At 34.3% G+C, this 20,950-nt stretch overlaps 1 pseudogene across 1 annotated transcript in view; it reads right to left on the bottom strand.

Moving 5' to 3' along the window:
* The window catches only part of LOC149792157 (uncharacterized), a 98,928-nt pseudogene that overhangs the window by 3,937 nt on the left and 74,041 nt on the right, over positions 1–20,950 (bottom strand). The window lies entirely within an intron of this gene.

The raw sequence follows: 20,950 nt of genomic DNA, 5'->3' as shown, positions 1-20,950 counted from the left end.
CTACATAAAAATGAGATTGAATGAAAGGAGATTGTTACAGTCTTTCTTAGGACAAATACCCTCCTCCCACTCCCCCAAAAAACCTAGAGCTACTTTCATGACCCATCATGGCAAATCTCTGCTATTTATGACATTTTATATCCCACAACCCTAACCCCTAAAATTAAATTGTGATGCACGGGTTCTAGTCTAGAGTCCTTTAGATTGAGTTAAATCTGGTTTATTAGTCACCATTCTAAAACTGCCCCTTTATCAGACAACCACATTTTCCAAGACCCCAAAAAATGCATTTTATATAAAATGTCATGTTTGCTAAGCACCCAAGCTAAAGTAATGTATAATCTATAATCTACCTGTCTTGGGAATATTACTGTGGCCTTGTGTTTGATGTCTAAAGACTGCCATGGTGTTAAGTGTTGAACTCTTACTCAAGGTTACCATGTTTTGAACAGGGCATGTTGTTATCCATCCCCACATTGACATAGAGCAAGAGGGACATTGTTCGCAAAGTTTGATTGGATCAGTCCACAGCAAAATCCAATCCAAATGGAGATGAAGGGCATGATTACAATTCAGACCTGAATGATACCTTCCAAAATCATAAGAGTAATTTAAAATTTGTCTGGAAGGATTGCAGATCAATAGGGTTTACTCTGAGAAAGAAGCCACTTGTAATCTGGTGGCAGAACTTAGAATGACAAAGCTTCGAAAAGGAAGCTTTTTAGGGGATAGAGAATTTTTGGTTACATTCGGTCCTAAGTATTCAAGAGTTGGAGACAGAATTGAGACTGTACTGAGACAGTCAAAGGTGACAGAAGTGTAGTCGTGGGAAAGGAAGTGGAGGAGGAGGAGAAGGAGTCTAGAGAAAGTAAAGGATGAGGAGCAGAAGGAATTTGAAGAATGGTCAGGGCGGAGAAGGAATTGGGAGAAAGAGGAGAGAGAAAGGATACAACAGATGAGTAGAAATACAAGGAGAGGTGAAAATCAACCTCACACTTCTAATCAAGTGATGGAATAAGCTTATTAAAGGGTCAAGTGGAAGGAGTGTAAACCTTTCTTGTATATTTAACCATCTAACCGTTGGTTTATTAAAGGGTCAAGTGGAAGGAGTGTAAACCTTTCTTGTATATTTAACCATCTAACCGTTGGCTTATTAAAGGGTCAAGTGGAAGGAGTGTAAACCTTTCTTGTATATTTAACCATCTAACCGTTGGCATTGCTGACTGGGGGCTTGGAGCTTTATGTGTATCTTTCACTAAATTTAATTCCCAACAAAATAGACCCTGGGCGGGACTTCTATAATAGCTGAAATTAATTATTGGGAGCACCCCACTCCAACCATATAGTTTCTAACCTCCATATACTAATCACTTTTTTATTACAGCCAAGATGTCTTTCTTATAAAGATTTCACCATATCTTGTATCTTTCTTCCAGAACTGAATATTATAAGAAGTATTAAAAAATATCACAATAATGTCTAAGTATTAATTTTGATCTTTGATGACCATACAGGGACCACCAGGAGAGGATCAAACGTATACCCACCACTGCATATGGTCATGACACAAGAAAATAATATACCAAGTTTGGTTATTTCCACCCAAGAATAGATGGAGTGGTGATGTTAGAAAAATGAATGAATTGACAGACAGTGGGTATTTTAATGTTCTCACACTAAATCATATAAGCAGACAATCCAGCTTCATCATTAGAATGCTGAGTACTCTTTGGAGATTGTTAACGCTCCTGTACTAGTATTACTATCAGCATACACAAGACAGGGAGACATGGTAGTAGTAATACATACCAAAGTCCTCAGTATATAACAGTTACTTTCATCTTCAACAGTCAGGAATAATTATTTGTCATTTGTCATTACATTCTTTAAATTTAGAATTCATCTAAGACAGTTATAATGGGAGTAGATACACATTTTTGTCAGGAAAAAAAGAACAACAAATGACAACAGCCACTCACTTTCCATAAATTAATGCAAGGTGGTGTGGTCTGAAATCTGTCTCCTCCACTCCCTGATTCCAAGTTAACTGTTTTATCCCATCAGCATGTTCTGCCAGTGATAACATAAGTTTCTTCTCTATGCATTACTGACGTACTTTCCTGATCATTTAACAGCCTCTTTTATCTGAAGTTTCTGTTGTTTTGTTTTCTTGTCCACTTGAGTAGAATTTGAAGTGAAATATCTGGTGTGTCATGCAGTGAAATGTGTTACATTCAATTGTGATTGGTGGTTATTATTTTGTTCCAGTGTTCCAGTCCAGGGTAAACAATAACCTGACCAATCAGAACTGAATCACTATGTAACACACTGGATGTATTGTCATCCAAACTCACTCCAAGGAGACACAAACCAAGAGAACTTCACACAAAAGTGGCCATTATATTATCTGTAAAGCACTTAAATCACACATGTGGAACCAAGTAGGAAATGTCTCATTTTAATCTGATATATGTAATCATGAGTAAACATGCTGACAGGATAAACAAAATTAGCACAGAATCGGCAAGGGGGCAAATGTCAAACTACAGAAATGTGTCACCTTGTGTTACCTTTACAAAGAGAACTAGGTGTTCTAAACAGCTTGTTTTTGTCGCATACAGAAACTAACACCTATGACCACAGCAGTTGTTTTGACACTGCACAATATTCAATGTGATGGATTTAGTTTTTACTCATTTCTGCTCCCACTTCCATACTTGTTCTAAATAAAATTTTCCTTTCATGAGTAAATTACAATTTCTTCTGTTTTGAAGATATCAGCATAAAGTCTTCCAAATTTAAGACATGAAATTCAAAATAAGATGTTTTTAAAGCATTCATGCAATATAAAACAAGGAGAAACCAAGATGAGTCCTGCATCCAATCAAATGGAGCAGCCTAAAAGGTTTAATTAAAACAACTGAAAATTAGCAGGTACTCTCTTTGGAAGTATTTTTGTTATCTTGTCAAGGACGAGAATGGCATACAAACAGATGGCAAGTCTAAGTCTGTCTGTAATCTGTATACTGAAATATAACCAAGATATCAGCACACATGTAAAATGGCACTAAGCTACCACAAACAAAGTTCTAAATATAAAAGACCATCAAGTTTTGAGGAAAATTGTTTTAATATTTTTTTTAAAACATTATATATATGTATATATTATAATGATTAGTGTATCACTTAGTATATATACTATATACTAAGCACTTTAAATACTGGGACAAACCAGCTTAATTAGATGCACCAATTAATTTCAGGAAATTTTCTTTTTACCCAAGTGGAAGGGAGAAGGGAAGTGCTAGTGTCAACAATGAAAAACGGACAGTCACCCGCCCAGAAACATATTTTCCTTTCTTGGTCTTGCGATGAAGAGCACCCTAAAGCTTTGTGCCACGAAGAGTGCCCCAAGGTTATGTGAAATCAATCAGACTAAACCATCACTGATGCTTGAGTGCTTAGATTCAAAACTGCCTTCATTAACATCTGCTATCAGTACTAAATTCTCTCTCATCCAGGAAATTCTCATCATTTTGCAAAACTCCCATTGTAAAACCTGTTAAAAACTGACAGTTGATCCTAATGATTTAAAGAACCACCACAATGTTTCTAACCTCTCATTCTTTTAACAAATCTCAGAAAAAGTTATTCTATCCCAGCATTTATCTCATCTGAATTACCATAATCAATTATGATAATATCATTATACCAGATTGACTTGGATGGTACTTGTTATCAATGTATTCTTGTCATTTTGAAGAATTTTAGATCAAGCTATTAAAATTTTCATGCCAGATCAGTGTTTTATATGTTCTATCCCAACTTGTATCTCATCTGAATACAAAGTCTTTTAAGCAATGTAGTCTCTGCATATTGCCCTCACAATAGTATTGAAACTTCACCTCTGAGTAGTTAATGATCTTCTCTCTGCTATGGATAGTAGAAATATTACTTTGAGTCCTCATCCTCCTTGACATTGTCTGCAGCACAATAGACTATGATATATTACTTCACCATCTCCAGAATGTATTTGGTATTCACAAAACAGACTTACTATTTCTAAAGTCCTAATTAGTCAGCATGACACAATTTGTGTCCATAAATGGAAAATATTCCAACCCAGTTGATCTATGTTTTGGTATTGCACAAGGCTCTCTTTCTTGGCCCTGTTCTCTTCATTCTATACACTCAAATGTCATGAATCGACTTCTGGTATCACATCATTTTTAAACTGATGACTGTGAGAAATACAAATGTACCTGCCCAAATGAAGTCGATCAGGCAACTATCCAATGCAGAGAGAGGTGCATTTCCAATGTGAAGTCATGGATTACATATAACAAGCTGCAGATGACTAATGATAAAACTGAAAACATCCTGATCACCACACGAAAACTTTCTCATTCACATCCTTTACATCAAATGATAAGCTTCTGCAACACCAACATTAAATTCACACAGTGTGAAACCTAGATTTCACTTTTGACCTCATTACTCCAACATATAATTAATATATGCAAGGCTGCATATCTGGAGACGAGATGCCAGCTTCATTAACAGTTTACTTTTGGTTGATGCCACTAAAACACTTTTATTTTCCTTAGTACTTTCAAGAATGGACTATTGTAATTCACTTCCATATGGTTAATCTCAGTATCAGTACTACAGAAACTTGAAAAAGTTCAAAACATGGCTGCTCACATCATCCATAGAACACAAAAACTGAGCACACCTCCACTGCCCTGTAGCCTTCACTCATTACCCATTCAATCCAAAATCAAACACAAAATCTGTTCACTATGCTACATTTCATTTACTAGCTCCAGTCCAGTATACCCCATCTAGAAACCTACATTTCTCTTTTGACACTTGTATTCTCATTGTTCCCCCTGCTAAAATGAAGTCATATGGACAACATTCTTTCATGTACCAGGGCCCAGCTACGTGAAATGAGTTGCCCAAAGATCAACACACAAGAACACTGTGATCTCATTCATAAGTGTTCTTAAAACTCACCTATTATGACTACAAGAACTGACTTGAAGACTTAATAATATTTACTTCCTTAATTATTGTCAACATATTTTTGTTTTGTAAATTTATGGTGTTTGTTTTTGTAAGCTGGTAATTTTATATGGCTTTATGTGTTATCTAATACGCTTAAGCTTAAAAATATTAGGCACTGTACGGAGTCTACATTATTATTATTATTATTATTATACTTTCCTCAAGCCTTCTAAATATGACTACTGCAGGAATTACATGAGGAAATTATTAAGAGCTGTTAATATATCAACAATAGCTGACATCATACCTCTGTATATGATGATGAAAAGAACAGTTAAGTTGATAAATGTATCATGTGCATTGTGTCCACCTTCCTCATTTTCTTAGGCTTGAATTGCATGGTAGAACTGAAACCTACAATCTGATAAACATTTCTGATTTGTTTTGATGTGGGTATGCTAATAAGTGAACAAAATATTGACACAAGAAGAACCTTAAAAAATCTACACATACTAGATCTGCAAAAAATGACCTTTGACTTCATCATCCTGGTCAAACAGCAAATGATAACAAATTTGAATCAGAGGTAGCATATTTTAGAGTCATGTAAAATAATAAAAATGCTACAGCTGAAATCAAGTATGAGAGATATTACAATAAATTACAAGTAGACATGACAGACTCCTCAAAATACATGACATTTAAGGTTTAAAAATTGTTTGGTACATGACATTTAAGATATTATATATCATATATTTTCACTTAAAAGATGAGTCTAAATGTCAACTACACAGACTTAGATCTACTGTAAGATAATGCAACAACAGATCTTGGTCTGTGCAGTTTGCTTAGGAGTAATCAGTAGAACAAACAGCATAGACCCTGATCTGCAGGTGCATTAAGCTATGGCACAACAAGATCTTTGTTGTTTGCAGATTGACTTGACTTATAAATGAGTGTGTGCAGTACCTATGCCCGTTTTAATCAATGGCAGGTTTTCCATCTGTCCTGGACCTCTTTGGTGGCCTAGTAGTTAGAGCATTTGCCTCAGATGCAGGAGGTTGTTAGTTCGAACCCTGGCTAAGTTATACCAAAGACTTATAAAAATGGTACATGCAGCTGCCTTGGTTGGTGGTCAGCATCAAGAGGTTAGTGTTAGGACTGGTTGACCTGGTGCCAGGATGATGTGACTGTGTGGGGCATGATGCTACGTATCTGCAACATCATACCCCAATGCAAGGCAACACTACAAACTGTCCCACTGCAGACATCATATTGATATGATTGAAAAATCATTATAGCTATGTTAAAGTCCAAAAGACAAACATACACACACACACACACACACAGAGTCACCATCTGTATTGATTCTATATTCAGAAAGCAACTGCTTGAATCAGCTTCTAGTGTAGGAGTCACTTATAATCCAAATGCGTCAACATCATCTTTCCTGGCTATGTTATTATCTTGCAAGGTGCAACATTCATCTGCCACTGACAGATCTAAAGCATTATGATGTTTTGAGAGATCTTCTTGCAAGTAACTTCCCAATTTATCAATAGATGTCTCCAGAACATCAATATTTATGGATATGTCTTCCTGCCACACAGAATATTGTTCATTATTGATGTTTCTAAAACAGTGTATAACACAATGAATTAATCACAAAAAGAAATATTTTCTTACAGCATATGTTTAAAAGTATAAAAATCATAGTAATGACCTTTGACCTTCATAATGATACCATGGATAGATGGTCACTTGTTTCAATTATTTAATGTATTATTCAAATAAATTCACAAACCAAGCAGATCTCAAGGTAGTGAACGCCTGCACATTCTGGATATGCACAAACTGCACCATTATTTTTTTTCAAGCCATGTGTTCTGTGGATACACATTTTTAAACAATACTCCAATATATCAAAAACCTTTACCAATGACAGTAAGAGGTATAAATCTTTTGAGATTAACTACTTAACTACTGCGAACACAGCAACTACACACTCAAGTCCTCTTTAAAGGCTTAAATGTCCATGACTTTTGTCCAAGCTAATTGGGATCATTGCATTCACTGGCAGTGTAAATAAGGATAATTGAGGTTACTTACTAAAATTAATTTTACACTGATTTTACTGTAGGTACCCATGAATTCTAATACATTAAATTAACAATATCAAGTATGTATATCCTGGGAAGGAATAGGAAGATTTGTTACATCAGGGTCTTGTATGTACATGGATTGGAAACTCCCTTCAACACTGCAGTGAGATTACATTTCTGACCTGAATAGCACAAAATTTAGCAAAGTCAAAGTGAAAACAAAGACTGGACATAACATGCAGAAGATTTCTGCTACCAGTTTTTAAATAAAGTTGATATCATTTAAATAACCATACTTGTTTGTCCCCATTTAAAAGTTCTAAATGGATCCTGTGTGAAATTTATTTTGTAAGTGACATTTAAGTTTAGGTTACAATTGGTCAAAAGTGAAACATTAGAACTTAATGGCTGGCCTTTGGTTAGATATAATACTTTTCCCCACACAAGGTAATTTTTTGTTACATGTAATAAGATAGTTTTTATATCATGTAAATTGATTTAAAATGCTGTTCATTAGTCAAAATTTTAAAAGGATTGAAACTGTAAAATTTATGTTACTAAGTTTAAAACTTAAACAGCATGACTGATAGTGTTAACCACTGACTGCATGCACCTTTCTCCATATAAGGCATTTATGTTACTGCATGTTATAGGACATATTTCTTATAAGGCATTTATGTTACTACTGCATGCTATAGGACATATTTCTTATAAGGCATTTATGTTAATGCATGTTATAGGACATTTCTTATAAGGCATTTATGTTACTACATGTTATAGGACATATTTCTTACAAGGCATTTATGTTATTACATGTTATAGGACATATTTCTTATAAGGCATTTAAGTTACTACTGCATATTATAGGACATATTTCTTATAAGGCATTTATGTTACTGCATGTTATAGGACATATTTCTTATAAGACATTTATGTTACTGCATGTTATAGGACATATTTCTTATAAGGCATTTATGTTACTGCATGTTATAGGACATATTTCTTATAAGGCATTTATGTTACTACATGTTATAGGACATATTTCTTATAAGGCATTTATGTTACTGCATGTTATAGGACATATTTCTTATAAGGCATTTATGTTACTGCATGTTATAGGACATTTCTTATAAGGCATTTATGTTACTGCATGTTATAGGACATATTTCTCATAAGGCATTTATGTTACTGCATGTTATAGGACATATTTCTCATAAGGCATTTATGTTACTGCATGTTATAGGACATATTTCTTATAAGGCATTTATGTTACTGCTTGTTATAGGACATATTTCTTATAAGACATTTATGTTACTGCATGTTATAGGACATATTTGACATCATGTAAATCAGCTAAAGATAATATTCATTTGCTGAAAGTTCAAAAGGTTTGGAATTATAAAATTTGTGAGCAAGATTGTCACTTTTGGGAATTGAATTGAAATGTATAATGTTATCAAAAAGATTGGTAATTCAGGTGAAAAAAGTCACTCCAGTGGCCTGCATTTTTCATATGGCCAAACCCTTTGAGAATTTAACTGTTGGAAATTGAGCTCAATAGCCCTTAATATTCAAGACCAAGCATTGTTTCTCTTTGTAGAAAAAGAGAAGAAAATCAGCTACTGCACTCACAGAAGGACAGTTAAATTAGTAAAAGCAGTTCTGGTTTTTAAATGTTTCAGAGTACATGGTTAAGTTATTCTACAAATACCCCCTCCCTATAATCTAAGATTGAAATTTAACAATTTAGAATTACCAAAACCTTGCAATGAACTATTCAAACGAAGTCTACAGTATTCAGAGGCTAAATATGGAGCTCACTTCTTTCGATCTAATTCAATTAAATCCTTTATATGCAACATTTCAAACTGCATTACATGTATATGAACCAGTACGAAATAATTAGGCAGATTCCACCTGGAACTTAAGCAGGCTCCAGGCGGAATCTGCCTAAAATATTAAAAATCTGGTTACTACAGAGGCGGACATGGAAAATTTGAAAAGTCAAAGACGAATCCATCTAAGCATCCGTCTAACTCTAAGATGGACTTTTGTCAAATTCCTGCTATAAATACATCTTTAGGAGTAATTTTGGACTTGGTTGATTTTCCACCCATCATCTAGGTGGAATTAAGAACTTAGTCACTGGCATCTATTATATGAAAGGAGGAATCAGGACTTAGTTTATTTTCTAACCAACATCTAGGCAGAATGAAGAACTTAGTCATTTAGATCAGTTAAAGAAGGCATAATTAGGACTTGGCTTTTGTGTGTCTGTAAAGTTAAATGACTGAAAATATAGTGATATTTTGTGATTGTAATATCACTGACAGTTCAATAAAAATATCAATAAGATATAATAAAATTTATTGTTTCTGGTACAATTTGAATGATTTTCAGCAGCATTTAAAATTATTTCCTGTTTCTGATAGCTGTAAATTTTTATTGTTTATTTTGGACACAGCTTTCCTTGTTAAATTTCTTTTTCAAATTTGTTGTTGTTGTTGTTGTATTTTTATTTAACTTCAATTGGATTTAACTGCCCCCGAACAAGTTTTCATCTTGTTTTCCGTTTTAAAACATAATTTCGCTTTTCTCCTGACCTGAATTTCCTCGATATGGACCCATTTTTTAATATCGTCTCCGAAACTCTTTTTTAAATAATGCTCTATCCGGTCCCATTCCACAACGAGCTTTCAGGACACACGGTACTAATTATACGGAAGAACTGTGAACCAGTCTAGAAATGGGTGAAGAAATGATAGAGTATTTACAGGTTTGGTGGTCCATAATTGGTTAATAATGAAAATTAAAATTTTAGGAAAAATATCTTTTGAGAGCTTGTCCTATATGTAATGTAAAAAAAATATTGACAAATTTCTACTGATGCAATTTTAGCATTTTTACAGGCTTGACTCAGGAGTACTCAATACTGAAAGTAGCACCTGATTCATTTGGTGCAGAATCAATAACACGTGTTTCATGCACATGTATGTAAACAAATTGCCGTGGGTAATATGGTGTTCTCCACACATAAGCTTGCACCAAGGTTAGATGTGCACGAAAAATTATAGGTGTCATTATCAGCACCCATAAATTTTAAGTTATTGAATTTTGAATATGACAGTGTTTCCATATGTTTACCATTGGAGTGGAATTAGTACCGTGAGTCCTTCAAATAAGTATTTGTTCCGTTTATTGTTTAACAGAGGATCATTGTATGAAGCTTTCTGATTGGTCAACATTTTGCAATTGCCCAATAAATCGTCGCGTAACAGAAATTGAATGGAATGAGCATGTTTACTAAGCATGGTGATTCGAATTTTCGAGCGGGACGAGAGATTGAATAACCATTTGAAAAATGTGCGGCAATGAGAATACCCTAAAAGCAAATTTGATGGGAACATAACTGGTCAATCTGTATGAAAACTGAACGCCAGGACAAGCATTTTGCTTTTTGTGCCATAAACAGCTTTACAGTAGCGGCTAACGTGCTAAATAGGACAAGGAATTGAATCGGGATGATTTTGAAGTAATATACAACTCCAAACTGATTAACTTCAGAATTTAAGGAGGGACAACGTGTAAATCACTGGTGGAAATTGTTGCCAGATATCCATGTCTATCAAAGATAGTCATATCTTTGCGGAGTTTTCTTGGCCGAAAAGTAAAATCTACTTTCAATCTCGTGAGGCATTATTGTGTATATTATCAAAATATTCTTGGTGTGTTGGAATTCAGTGTAAAATAAGAGTTATTATATCATGATAAACGTTTTTCATGGCTGCTTTTGGAACAAGGACTAATTCGAGAGACCACAACAGCATCATAGTTTGTGCAATCAAAAATCCAGTCTACAGTACAAATGACATAAGGCAGGCTCCTAGCTTTTGTTTTTCTCATAATCAAATTATCTCAGATGGATGCTTTTCTGTAATTTTGCATTATTTTCACAGCATAATTTTTCAATGCAGATTAATATTTAATATTTTATATATGTATATGTGTTCACAGATGCCTTTGCATATGTTCCAGACTTGATACTTTAATTTTTAAAACCACTTAATTATTTAGTGTCAGATACTTCATATCATGTTGTATATACTGTATATGTTGTACATCACAGATAGAAGGCCTCAAGGTAGATTAGTTATGTAACTAATTGAATTACCTTCTCTAAATAAAGTCATTATTATTATTATTGTTTTTATTAGTATTAACTCCCATTTCTCTTGCCTTGGATGTCATATAATTACAACAGCAGTATAATTGTTTTCATGCACACTATTAAATATCACCTTGGTTAATAAAGTCCTGTTTAATTCATATCCATTATTTCTTTGAAATGTCTGAAACACTAACAAAAACTTCAGTAAAATACTATATAATGATCAAACTTTTAGTGAAATCTTACAAAAGTTGTAGTCATTTTTTGTGTGAAACCTCACAGATATTTCAAAGAAATTTGAGTGAGACCTCAACATAATTTCAATGGAAGTTTTGGTCAAAATATGTTTGAAATCTCACCAAACTTTAAAGTGAAATGAATATTACTAAGTGATGCCATGTTGGATTAAATTTTGTATGCAAGAAAGAAAATGGCATTGCCCCTTAGGACAAGTAAAACCTAAATCTTATTTGATAATGTCTGTCAAAATAAAATTTATGATCCATTTTATATATTACTGTGAATATTTATCATTGATTCCCAACAGTATCTAAAAAAAATCATTTGGCAGTTTAATACATAATAGAAATCTGAAGTATATTTTTTATGGTTTAGGCAGAAAATGCTTAAAAAACCCATATGAAATCTGCCTTGACATTTTCATTATTGGATGGGGTTTCTGCAGATATTTCCATGTAATTAGGCAGAAATAAAGATTCCGCCTAGTAACAGTAATTTCAAGCAATATTCCACCCTGAATCTGCCTAAAAGTGATAATAAGGGGAATCTAGGCTAAATAAGCGGAATAAACAGATTCCGCCTGGTAGACGGAATAAACAAATTCCACCTAGTAGACGGAATAAACCAATTCCGCCTAGTAGAAGGAATAAACAAATTCCGCTTAGTAATAGACAGACTAATTTGCATATTTCGGGCTGTATTCCGCCCTGAACCCACCTAAAATTTATAATAAGTGGAATCTAGGCTTTAAGGGAAATCCGCTTTAAAATTCCACCTGGAATCTGGTTAAAGTCAGGGCGGAAGTTTTCATACAGGAAACTAGAAAAATATAAACCTGAGTTCTGGGAATTATTACAATGTTTGTCTTCAAATTTATCACTTGCTTGTTTTGCATTTTTTATACTCACATATTTACAAAAGTATATAAAAACGTCTTGCATATATAAATTCAGTGTATGAACATCTCTCTACGTTTGTACCTATGTTCTTGTATGGAAAGTATAATATTGATGCAAACTTTACTATCAAGCATATATATACTACTTTTTTGTAGAGGGCCTCAAGTGAGATTTTAATAGTTGTATTTAACTGAGTTACACTATTTAAATACAAACATTATTATTATTATTATTATTATCCAAAACCACAATTGCTATGCCCATAGGGGTATAACAAACCTGATCCAAAACTGCAGCTGCTTTGCCCATAGGGGTATAATATACCTGATCCAAATACACAGCTGCTCTACCCATAGGGATATAATAGAGTCCTTATTCAAAACCAATGTTGCATTGCCCACAGGAGTATAATAGACCTGATCCAGAACCACAGTTGGTTTACCCATAGGTGTATAAAATGTATAATAGACCTCATACAAATACACAGTCACTCTGCCCATAGGTGTGTAATAGACACGATCCAAATCAAGACTTATAAAAATGGTACTAGCAGCTGCCTCACTTGGCACTCAGCATTAAGAGTTAGTGTTAGAACTGGTTGCCCTGGCATCAAAATAATGTGACTGGGTGGGATATGATGCCACATGTCTATAGCATCATGCCCCAGTGCTAGACATCACTATAAACTGCCACACTTGCAGACATTGTAGCAATATGACTCAAATTGTTAAAGCTACATTAAATATCCAAAACATACACACACACACACACACACACACACATTATACAACTGCCACGGGGTAATTCAAATGAAATAGTCGTCACAGTGCCTGTAATTTTCATACTGCCAGAACATCAAGCAAACAATATGATTTTTGACTCTCAAAGCCCCAAACTCAGTGGTATTTATAAATACAGAATTTTCTGTAAACTTTTAAAAGTGAGAGTCAGACCTCTCTTGCCAAAATGAGGTATGCCCATTACCTCAAATCAAAGAGTTGCAAGTTTCATGTAGGGAAATAGTGAAAACACAAATTTGTGACAGGTCAATTATAACACAGCACATACATAAACTCTCTCTCTTACTACAGACTAGCATGTATACTGTCCCTGATCATACACGCACATATGTTATTACAACACAGCACATATATAAACTCTCACTCACACTTCTAACATATATACTCCCCCTGTTCAAATACATTAATATGATATTTAGTGCATAAATGCATCTTTTTATTCACAGCATTTAGAAATTCAACCAGATTATGAACTGAACTTTATGTCATTATCATCTGTAATATCTCTCAAATGGTACAATCATCTTATTGCTGTTTTATTATCAATATAATAACCCCCTGATATATGCCTGTCTAAGTTTTTGGTATCCCTTTATAATACAGTAATCAGATGTGTAAAGGAATGGTAATTAAACTTCTGAGAACAACATTCTTATATAATTAAATGAATGAGTATTTTCAGTATCATGAGCAGCACGATGAAACACACACTATATGCCCACCTAATGTTAACAGTTCTGAATTTCTGATGGCATATATATATATATATATATATATATATATATATATATATATATATATATATATGAATTTATGTAAAACTATACTTTTGGACTGTTTAAATAGTGGCAAATAAAGGCAAAGTGGTCATGTATAAACCACCATTTCACACATTACTTAACTGGTTCACAATAGCAAGTCTGATATGTTTCAAGACTGAAGTGGGTGACACCATTGTGCTAATTTGCATAGGCAAACATCACTAAGTGGAACAACCCAATATAGGTAAATCAAAGAGCTGCTACATGCATAAAAGAACAAAAGTTATTGCATATTATTGCTTTGAATGAGAATGTTTAAGCTATCTGTATTAAAGATTATTAACAAGTTTGTGAACAGCAAGATTTCTCTGAAGTCAGATCTTACAGAAAGCATGATTATTTAAGTTGTTGGAATAGTGTACAAGTGTTATGTATATTTAATTTGCACTGTTTGATAGGGTTCTTTCTTTCTCATTATGTGCTATGCATAATTGTATTTGTAACTGACCATGTCCAAAAACATGTTCACTGTGTACCTCACTAGGTACATTGATTTTAGTAAACAACATAATGTTTATCTTAACTGAGTCAAGAACATTAGTATTACCCCATGGAAATATGGGTCTACCTGATGTTCTCCACATTCTTTATTATAAATTCAGCAACATATTTTACATTATTGACAATGCAGAATATTCTAAAAATTATTATATATATAATTTAATGATGTTAAGTTCATAATACTTGAAACCATTTTGACTGGTCAAATAAAATGGATTGGTTTTGAGACATGACAGTGACCACAAAAGTTTTTTTTAAAAAAGAATTTTAAAAATATTGTAAAGCCTCTTAAGTAAAGATAAGAAGTATACCATTTAATTGGAATGGGTAATTTCTGCATCAGTAACCAATGGTCACTTGCATGATCATTTACATGTTTCCAAAGCTATTAAACTCTGTAAACGCTGAAGCTTTAAATAACAAATGAACATAAGTCAGCAAAGTTTAAAATATGGGTGACAGTGATCTACTGTATACACCCACTTATAAGATGAACTTTCTTAACTAAAACATTTATTAATGCAGAGTAGGGGTCATCTTATAAGAAGATATAACAAAACATTTTTAATATGACCTTATCATAATGACTATATATCTTGGGACATCCAGAGTTATCTCAAAAGTAACTTTTTATGACCTATAATGTTGAGATCTGAAATTAAAGCAACTGTTTCATGTAAACTAAGTCTTGGGACACCTTCAACATTTTTTTCTGCTAATCAATCTTTGAAATAAAAATACAATAAAGACATTTTAAAAAATAACACTTTGAAAATAACTGTAATACTGTCAAAATTCAGTTTTAATTTGCTTTGATATTAGTGGCAATAACTGTTTACATTTGAATGGTAATCCTGCTAATATTATGGAGTACAAGGGAATTAAACATCAAAGTCCTTAGCCGCAAGACAAAATTCCCTCTTACCCAAGCCAGTTTCAGGGTTCAAATGCTTACAATAACTGGCTTGGATTACTGTCAGAAAACAAAAGAAAAATCCACTAATTATAAATAATGGAGATGCCAAAATAACCAGCTTGCCAAGGTATACAGTTTTAGATTCAAACTTTCTTTTAAACTCACTCATCCAAATTTTGTTTAATTTTTAAAATATTTTTTTACTTTTCTTTTTTAAATTTCTATCCTAGGAGGGGATATTAACCTAGTGTTTTTATAGAGTTGCTAATTAGATAAATATGACCATACTTCTTTATCATGTAAAGCAGCAATGCTTTATTTTCCACAGTGGATAATCTGCAGCACTATTGTTGTTTTTCTCTGTAAAGTCTATAACTAGTATGCCATGAATTTGATACTTGTTCAGTGTCATGGTGAGTCCCTTGGATCATACAGCGTGAATGACATCTGTTTAGCTGTGACAATACTTTAATGTGATTTCAAAGATTGTATCATCAAAGTGTCTGTTACAGACCCCAAGTTCAACATTTACATGTACATGTATAATAGTCCAAATTTATGAATAGTCAGTGTTCTGTCAATTACAGTGTATTTCATCAGTTACCAGTAGATATCATACATCACAAATTAACAAAATTAGGTACTTTCACCAACATGGGAAAAAGAAAATGTAATGTGTACAATGAAGCATTTCAGTTAAAGATTATAGACTTTGCAGAGTAAAACAACACTAGTGTTGCAGAACATGAATTTGGTATCAGAGAAAAAGATGTGTGACTGGTGCAAGAAAACATTCCAGCAGATAATGCCAGACAAGATAAGAAAATTCTAATAATGGAGAGCCCTTATGCATATTGGGAGTTTGGTTTGAATGAGTGGGTTCATAGCAGTGTGTTTCAGGAGCATCTGATGCAGTCTGTGAAACAGAAGTTGCGGTGATCCTTGGTAGTACCATGTCAGTGATACCACAACTGAATGTTTGCTTAAACAAGCCATCCAAGCCAATATGCCTTAACAGTGGCACAAGTAGATTGTAGATGGGCCCAAAGAATTTACAAAGGCAGGAAATTTGAAGCGTCCAGGGACTTAGTACATGTATCTTTAATTAAAAGATATATTTGCTTTAATTATATAATGGAGGAGTTTGAAAGATTAGCTACGATCAAGCCTTCTCAATCTAGATTCAATTTTGACAGATTAACCAATAAGAAAAAGTGCCCCAAAAGTACCAAATTAGCAGTTATGCAATTATATCCATGAAGCCAAGAATAAGCTTAGGGATGATGAAACAGCAGTACATGTTTGGTCAACAATCAGAATTAACAAGAAGATATTTCCATTGAAGCTACAATGAATGACCAATGAGCAGTGATGATTATTGATTATCTTCAAGAACAAAATTTATCGTTGCCATCAGTGCCAATATCGGTGATGTTAGTGATGGTGACATTGATGACAGGACACGGCGTGTCCCGACACAGATTATCCGTAAGTGACACATATGACCCTGTTCAATAATCACAACACCACCAGGGTGATGCCACGTTAAGTAAAAATTCCCAACCTGTGATGCTGACGGGTATTGACATACCATATTATGAGCGAGCATATCCTGTGATGGCAGTTGTTAATATGATTTATCCCCTGAATGATGAACCTGATTTTGATTATCTTCAACTGATATGAACTACAACAAAAAGTGTTATTCTAACTTGTGGAGCTGAGAGAATCACAGAACATTTCATTAATGTGTTATGAGAAAATGGTCTAACAGATCCTGTAACACAGAAAAATAATGGGCCAAAGGTGTAAGAGAAAATGGAGCCAGAAAAAAGATATTGCTGTGTTGGAAAAAAAATTAAAATTCCCACTACAAGTACAGACAATAATAAATAAGATCTTGTACATGTCAAAGTATAAATCGAGGGGCTCCCTGATAGTATTAATGTTCACACATGGACCATGAGTATAACAAAATTTCCACCCAGACAGAATGTTGGATTTTACTGCGGTGATATTTTTGAGTGTATTTGGGATATCAGTAAGCACGACCCTGTCTCGGTATGGCTGTTTCGAAACTATGAAGACAGCAGCAGATCTAATCAATTTGTATCACCGTCTGGTGAACTTTATCATACAGAATCTCTTCATGAGCAAATGACTAAAGTTGCATTACAATACACAGATGACATGAGTGTGATAGAACAATTACTGAATAATTGTTTTGCTATCTCATCTGTCTTTGCTCATTTTGCTCAACCGAAAAATTCATGGTGACAAACATGTATGGAATTTCTTGAAGATATTCAGTGCTCATGTGTTGAATATGGACATGGAGTTTTATGGAATACTGAATATGAATACAAGGATGTTATCTGCATTGATATGGTTGTATCATATCCAGGAAGTTTTCTTGGATGGATAAATGTTGGCCTTATTGTGAAAGATCTGGGCATCCAACACAAGAAATGACTAGAGTTGTAATAAATAGCTCCCTGATGGATTTTGGTCTTCCAGGATTTACTGAGATTGAATCATTCGAACTTGCTGAGAATGTTCATCTGGTCATTGTTGCTTAGTTTAGTCATCATTTTAAAGAACCAAATTCAGAGATAGACAACTGCGCAAATAATAAATGTGGTTCAGGGCTCCAATACTACTACTGAAATATATGCCTGATGGGAAGATATTGTTGTTGCTGACTGTAAGTGAGACAATGATTTCATATAGACTACAAACCATGGTTTGGATGCCAAGACACAGAAAACAACAACAGCAGGGCTATATCATTTGCCAAGGATATAGGTCGTAAAATCATTGGTAGATTTACACATGGAGCCTCATCTGGTAATAAAAGATGCTGTACAAGATTGATCAGAGACGAGGCAGAACTCAACTTTATAATTGCCGATATGACAAAGAAAGGTGTGTTTGGGGATAGAGAAGTCATAAATCTACCAAGCTAAGTACTATTATCAGCTACTATGATGGTGACTCATTTAAAATCGTTGATGCTTGCATATTTGTCAATAAACCTGCTGTCAATCATCAATCGATTTTCTAAGGAAAGCTGTCAGAGTTGCCAATGCATTTTGTATATGCAAGTCAAACATAGGACTGCAAGATGAACTTCCGATACGTGTAGATGATGCACTCTAGTGGCATTGGCAAGTAAAAAATGAGCTGATATTTGATTATTCTTTGTCTGCAGATAATAAACCTCATCTGTGGATAAATGGACAGTTGTTTACAACTGGCATTGGTACCATCCATTAATGATCATATATCACGATATAAAATGGTTTCTCTTAATGGTCTTGGTGGTTCTGGTAAGACTACACATGTGTTAAGATTGTTTAGGGATTCAGATATGGTTGTGCTAACCCCAACTCACTGACTTGCCAGGGAGATGAAAGAGAGAGATGTTAAGTCAAATACCTATCACATTTTCTTTCTATGGTGCAGTGATGCGTGGGCTCCAGAAAGAATGGGTGAGAAATATATTCCTAAGATCATCATCTGAGATGAGATACGTACAGTGTCTAAAACTACCTTAAAAATGTTTCTTGATTGTCTGTCAACGAAATCGTTGGTGATTATCATGTGCAGGAATCATGGTCAACCACCACTTTTTGTCAGAGAATCACCACATTGTTGGTTGAAAGAATATGTTGATTATTACAAAGAAATGTTAGAGGACCACAGAGCTACCAATGAATCACTGAAGAAGCTAAAAGCGAAGATGACTTAAATCCATCCAGACTCAATGCATGAGGATGTGTGCGGTAATTCCTGAAATGACAATTGATGATTTCTGGAACTTATGTCACCCTATTGAAATGACAGATGCATCCTGGAAAATAGTTCATGATTCACTTCGAAGTAAATTATTCTCACTTCACAAGGAAAAATTTCCAGATCTACCAGTCCGATTATGCTATCGCCCAGCATTTACTTGTTGACAAGATACTGACATTGAGATTCTCGGATCCATGAAGAAACAAAAACTCAGACTTAATGATATTGTTGTTGCCCCTGTGAATGTTGTTGAGAAATCTTTAGCCGAGCCATCAAGGGATTGGACTCTAGGATATGCAATAACCATTCATTCATCACAGGGTCTAACTATCAATGATACTAATACTTGGATTGTTGATGATCGTGTAGAATGGTCAAATCTAGTCTATGTGGCAGTTATTGAGAGTTACAAAAATGTCTTAACAAACACACGATGGTTTATACAGTGGAAGATAATCAGCCTAAAAAAAACAACAATGATATGGCAAGACAAAACTTTGCTGGTATCAGCAAAATTAATAATAGCATAAATGCAAGTTTGATCTTGAAGTTAAAATTATCATGACTCTAAAGCAACAACAAAAAATCACTGTGCTTGATGTAACGCTATAATATGTGGCGATATTCTCCTAATGACCCACGACAATTTACTGTGGACTGAATTAATAGTAATCTTAGCCACACACATGTAAATATGATGCTAACCTGTCTTGAATGTAACTGATGTAGGGGTGCAAGTGCTTTAATTGCTAGCAAATCCATGGTGGTGGTAACTGGGTATTTTTAGGAATTACTTGTAACTGTTCACAGACAAAACCATGCTGAGATGGTTGAATCTAGTCTGTAGATTGCAGGCCTGCTGTAGATCTTACCACACTGGAAAGTTTATGTGTGGTTACACCCCAAATAGGATCAATTGCTCTTTTTTACCACCTTAAAGTTCTCCAGGTTCATATAAATGCCTGACCGTCATGTTACCAAGTAATGGTTGTTGTGAGGAAGAGTCAAGTCGCTTAACTGTTATGTGTTTCTTCGAGATTACATTGATGGGTTTCATAGAAATTTGATGAGTAACATTGTTGTTTAAAGCAGCAATCACACTTGGTAGTCTTGCAACCCATTCATGAGATCTCTTGTCTGTGGAAATTTCCTGATCATACTGATATCCAAACACTCGATCAGCAAGTGTTCGATTAAATGACTCAACGATTGCCTGATCACAATGAATTGTGGTGTGTCCTCATCTCATTTTAACCTTATGTTGTTGCATCAACAATGTTACTGCACCAAGAAATTCTTTGCCAGGATCAACCTGTAGCAACTGTGGCCATTGCAGACCACCAGTCAGCCCATTGCTGTTTTAGATGATAGTGGTTCTGCTTCTTTGTAGCAAGTAGCATCACTAACAACTGTCAATGCATATTTGTATGTGCATTTTGACATTTACGTTTACCAGTGATAGTGTCATGGGTTAAAAACAAAATATCTGCCTGATGAACTTCATTGGGAGTGCTAACATCAAACTGTCCATATTGAATTGTTTTAGGTGGCAGTAGATAAATTTGCCATATTGCTGCATCAGCGAGTTTGCTAATCACTGCACTACTCCTCTAGTATCCTCTTGGACTATAATAAATTGACTCGATTATTATAATTATGGACAATTAATTGCCAGCCCATATGGCTAACAAACCA

Source organism: Sinohyriopsis cumingii, chromosome 9, assembly GCF_028554795.1.
Source record: "Sinohyriopsis cumingii isolate HCF-2022 chromosome 9, ASM2855479v2, whole genome shotgun sequence".
Lineage (NCBI taxonomy): Eukaryota > Metazoa > Mollusca > Bivalvia > Unionida > Unionidae > Sinohyriopsis > Sinohyriopsis cumingii.
Note: the sequence above shows the minus strand (reverse complement) of the source record. Positions and strands in the feature narration are given on the sequence as shown.